This window comes from Halyomorpha halys, unplaced genomic scaffold, assembly GCF_000696795.3.
Source record: "Halyomorpha halys isolate HHAL.00 unplaced genomic scaffold, Hhal_1.1 Scaffold202.1, whole genome shotgun sequence".
NCBI classification, from domain to species: Eukaryota; Metazoa; Arthropoda; class Insecta; order Hemiptera; family Pentatomidae; genus Halyomorpha; species Halyomorpha halys.
Window position 1 is genome coordinate 398754 of NW_027116652.1, and position 5826 is coordinate 404579.

At 33.7% G+C, this 5826-nt stretch overlaps 1 protein-coding gene across 1 annotated transcript in view; it reads right to left on the reverse strand.

The window, feature by feature from the left end:
* The window catches only part of LOC106679425 (chymotrypsin-1), a 24127-nt gene extending 20372 nt beyond the window's left edge, over window positions 1–3755 (reverse strand). The window contains exon 1 of the mRNA XM_067053384.1: window positions 3695–3755. The gene's annotated coding sequence lies outside the window, so the exon portion shown is untranslated. The remainder of the gene's footprint in view (window positions 1–3694) is intronic.
* Between the last annotated feature and the right edge of the window lie 2071 nt (window positions 3756–5826).

Sequence of the window (5826 nt, forward strand, 5' to 3'; positions counted from 1 at the left end):
ATCTATAATAGTGTAGTGTACTAACTGTCAAAACTTGGGACAGACAAAGAGCTACTGCCATCACCAACCCCAAGTGCGTTAAATGTGCCGGCCTCCATGCATCAACCATCTGCCAGAAAGCAAGAGATGAGCCAGCCAAATGTGCACTCTGTTCGAAAGACCATTCTGCCAACTACAGAGGGTGGGAGGTCTATAACAATTTTATAGGCAAAGGATCCATAATAGGGCATAAAAAATTCCTGAGAAAAATGGACAGGTACCTCTTGAAGTTGGGAATTTAGCAACTTTTCCAGAACTGGAGAAAAATGCAGCTCAACTCAACCAGCAACAACCTTCTGTCTCAACCGTCCCAGACCATCACCGCCAGGAATACAGAAGACCGCAACCATTTTCTGAAGTCACAAGGAACCAGCAGACGTCAGGCCCCTCAGGCCTCCCATTCCTATCCCCAGACCTCTTATTCTCAATCTCAAACTCCTCGTCCGTCTATTCCTTCCCATCAACTACCTTTAAAAGTCAAATTACCTCCGCAGCATCTACATCCAGCTCCTACTCATTCCACTGTTCAAGTAAATAACCCACCCCAATTACCGATTAAAATAGATCCTGCACCCTATGCTTCACGACGGGTTCCAATCAACCTCTTTAATCATTTCAACTCGTCCTTTCCATTTAATATTATAAGCTGTATACTGCCCACTGGTAATTCACTTTCCTACAACCAGCTTGATTCTTTAATCCAATCCCTCGGATCGCGCTTCATTGCTGGAGGAGACTATAATGCCAAACTTCCAATCCATTGCAAAAGACTGATTTACATGACTGTTATAAGGCCTATCTGGACATACGCAGTTGAGCTATGGGGCTCCACTAAACCTACGAATTCCTCTCGGATCCAATCCTTACAGTCCGAAATCCTTCGTAAAATCCTTAATGCGTTTTACTTTGTCACAAATCAAATCATCCATCAGGACCTCAATATATCCCATATGTTGCCGATTTGGGCAGAACCAGATACCAATCCTTCCATAATAAACTTCCCAACTACCCAAACCAACTCGTTTCTAGCCTGGCTTCTTGTTCACTACCTAACAATCCTCCTAGGGGTCTGAAAAGAAGATGGCCTCGAGATCTTCTCCTTTAGAAATGTTTTTGGAGTTCTATCAATGGGTAGATTCTCCACAAGTTTGTATCATTTCATAATATAACTTACAGCAAATTTACTTGATGTGTATATATGTATACAGTTGTAGATAACAATAAATAAATTATTAAAAAAAAAAATTATTGTTGCTATAGAACGTGAAGGTCCAAGACCTCGCAGGATGTATTAAGGAACTACATCCTGCGTTTCTTGGCGTGGGTTTTTATTATGTAATTTATGAATAGAAAACTAAAGTTTTGTGAGAATGGTTGGGGGTGCGGTCAGAGAAATTTTGTTCTCTTTTCTTTTTTTTTTCATAACTTTAGTATACATTATTATTATTCAGTTAAAATATTAATATTTCGTTGTTTCTTTGCATTATAGAACTTTAATTTTTAATTTCATTGATTATGTTATTTTACTTACATATTTAATTACCTGTATATATTTTCGTTTTATTTCCACTTCTTTCATAAATTTATATTTATCTATTTTCATTCTGTGGAATTATTGACTTTAATCATCCTATACATCCTTTCATTCATTGTTTTTTGTTCTTTGGATTGATGAAGGCTAGTAATCATGGCCGAAACGTAAGCATTAATAAATAAGCTTTTTAACTTACTTATGTTATTCCCTGACCGCACCCCTAACCATCTCCACATATATATTATACATGGTCAACTATCTTCACATCATTTGAACACTACACGGTAGTGTATACTAGAGGGAACAACTTAATTCATAATGGTCTGTAGATAATTGTTTCTAAAAATAATCGAAAGATTAAATTAGGTCTTTACAACATAGGAACAGGAGCGGGGCCAGTTCGACTTTTGTCTATGGGGATTCAAGGAAATAAAAACTTGACTCCCCACCATGGTATTAGAATAGGGTGGTACCCTGTAGATGACCCCCGTATCAGAAATAACTTGGAAGGGTACCATATAAAAAAAAACTTAAAGGTTATCTATGGTTTTATTTTATTTGTATCTTAGACGTCTTGATTTGTATACATACATATATATTGATAAATTTTTATATATTTATAGATATATATATATTTTTTTTGTGTACAGGGACTTCTGAACAGTATCAACACAAACATAGTTGTACCTCTATAACAAACAACCCCCAAGAACCTGACCCAACTGCTCTCACTACACATTTTAAATAATAATAATTTATTTGTTTACGCTGCAACCCCCGTACAAATAGAGCTAGCCTGTGAAGTACATTAAATAGATAGTCAATTTTAGTAATTTTAAAATAATGATGAGTTAAAGATCGTTTATATTAATTAACAAACAGCTTGGGTATATAAGCTGGATTATCCACACTCGTTAGAATAAAACAATAAAACAAAACGTCACTTCATATTTTGTAATATAAAAAAAAACAAAAAAAAAAAAAACTATAAGCAAAAAGCTTTGGGTTACATATATAAAAAACAGTTTAAGGTCCAATTCTGAGCGTACAGAAAGAAATTCATACAACTGATTTCGGCTAATATCGCTTAACTTCAGCATGCATCGGATTCGGTTCTCATGATAAGATATTTGTCAAAACATGGAAACAATCCTCCAGGGCCGTTCCATCACAATCTGGACAAAGCTTCTGTGGGTCCAAAGTATATTTGTGTGGATCGACATTTAGAGTAATTGCATATTTACCGGAAAGTCGTAGTTGGGCAATTATTCTCAAGTGAGTTATAGTGGATCTTTGAGGAGCATCCGTTTTAGTGAAGTCCCTACCATACCAGAGGTTATAGGCCGATTCGCGTAATAACAAGAGGTCTTTATCCTTGACAAATTCTCTGTATATATCTCCAAGATCTCCCCCATTCTAATTTTAATACTTACTGGATCCTTAAGTAGTATCGGATCAAACATTCCGAAGCTCTCCAATATTTTTCTTATCTGTGTTACCCAATTATATTGCAGACTCAAACAGTTGTTACTGCCTAGCTGTAGCAGTAGCTTTAAATAACATTATTTCACGAAGCGAGTACAACTCATGTAAAGTATTTTTATTAGCCAGGACAGTTTGTTTTAAAACATGATATCCTACAGAAATGGGTGCCAATTCTAGTTTTACCATAAAGTGTGGGGTGTTTCCTTGTAAACACAGTAGTTGCTTGCAGTACCTAACTTGTATTTATTCGCACAGCAACTATATGTTTCATGGCACGGTTAAAAAGTCACGATGAACTTAAATCTATACCAAGGTATTTATATTGAGGTACTTATTCAGTAATAATCTCCTCGAAATTTACCCTTTTTACTTCTTTTAGGCCTATACTTAAAAGCACACATTTTAAACAAACAGTTCATAAATTTAAATTTAATGCACCGAAAATCATACATCGGGAAAAAACAACTTTAAGTGAAATTTAAAAGAAAAGATTACTACAGAAAAATATAAGAAACAGGCGGACTACCTGCTGGAAAAAAACGGTTACGTATTGGAAAAAATATGCTTCTAAAAGGTATAATATATGTTAATTATGAATTACAAACCATACGATCCACCAATATAAGAATTTATTACCTTAACAATCAAATATGTGCTGAAGATGACTTTCGTTCCTCGTTCGCCACTGAAGTCTTTAACCAAATGTTAATATTTAGGACCTGTAGAACGGTCAACAATATTATCGCAGTTTTATCGAGGACGTAAAACGCATACGACTTAGCCAAAGGTAGATTATGACATTAACTTATTATGCAAATTACGAGATAGTCGCTACCAATTGTTCTTGCGTTCAGTCTATTCCGATCTAAGGAATTTCCGGTCATAAAGAATATAGCTAATTATAGTTCTCTAGGAACACTGGCATGGTACAGTAGTCGTTTAAATTTAAAATAATCTTAATTAAGAATTCTATACGACATTCTATGTATGTGGTATGGTAACCTCTAGATACTGGTAATATTTGCTAGTGGACAATCTAGATACTGCAGCACTAGCGGATTGAAGTCTACATTACTTATTATATTCAAAAATCTTGTATCACTTGTATATTAACCTAAAAATCAAGATTTCTAAATGCATCCAAAGGACAGCACTGCTTAATAGAGCACTTATGTTTCCACATTTCTTGCAATCAAGGGCACATATTCAGCGTTTAGCATCAAGTTGCAGGAGAATGGGTAGGTTTTTTAGTATCTGATTCCAGTTTATTTTCAAATTACTGCATTTTTAAACTGCTTTCTTCGCTTGAAAATAAATAAAAATAAAAACGATTGGTTATACAGCTTTATAACCATTGCAAACCCAACAGTATAAGTTAGAAATGGTTAAGATTATTAATTTTCAGCGGTAAACCGTTATAAAAAGCATTGGAGAAATAAATCCAGAAAACTGCTGAAATACATTTTTTTTTTTTAAACCACAATATCAACGATGAGAAATATATTTCTCGAGGTTCAAGCAGTTATTCCCCAACATCCTTGTTTTAAATTACTTACTTTGCTTTTGCTGCTATGGAAAATGGTGAAAAAAGCTGAGAAATGTTTAGTAATGTGCACTTTTTTAGGGGGGGGGGGATGATTTTCAGCCACCCTGAGCTGAGGCAAATTTCACCACCCCTTATTTAGGCATTTCAATTTAAAATATAGAGTAATTCTAAAGAATAGTCATCACTATTCATTTATTGTATAGGTTTTCATGTATAAATGGTTTACAATTTAATAATCTAATGTTTCAATTTTTATCCAACATTCTGGGCAAAAGCTAGTTTCTCTACCTGTCTAAGCAAGAAGCTTAACAAAAAAATCTACCTAAACGGATAATGGAGGGGGCTCCGATGATGCGATGTATACAATCTTTATTATTAAAATAAAAAATTAAGCTATTTTGGTTCTGGTACTTCTAGACAATAAATAGTGTGTATTCCGAGTCTTGTGGGATATTGGGTTACAGGTAGACCAAAAATGTATAAAACAAAATTAAAGACCACGAATGGAGTAAAATTCACAAGAATTTACTCAGAGTATATGATAAAGTATTTTTTTTTTTCAAGAAGAAGCACATATTTAGTGATAAACATTTAGAATTTTGATGGAGAAAAAATGCTCATAAATTTTTCAATTGATTGGTTCCCCACAAAACTGCATCATGGTAATGTAATATTACCCACATAACATTTTCTTGCTGTTTATATTTTTTCATACAGTTGTATAGCAGTACTGAGCTGCTTCTTAAAATACTCTAGAATTATATTATTTTAGTGGTAAGACATAAATTAGGTGAAATAGGTATAAAAAACAACAACAACAAAAAAAACCAAGAAACTTTTATTCAAATGATAACTATTAATAAGAATGATAATCATATTAAAATAGATTTATTACATAACGTACAAATCACATTCAATCACTAATTTATAAATAAATTCAATTTTGTCCGATGAGGATTGAGGCTTGTGACAATGCAGGCAAAGAATTCAGAATGATTCACACTAAATAGCTTGTCAACTTGTCAATACCCAATTACAATATTGTCGTCATGCATCCTTCAACATATTCCTAATGGCATCGTCCACATAATCATAATTCCCGAACTTGCGTTTCTTCAAAAAAAAAATTCACAGTTTTAACATAAAACGTACGAATAACTGACATTTCTTTAGAACTTCTAGAAATATTTTTATTTGTTTTTAATGTATAAAAAAATAATAA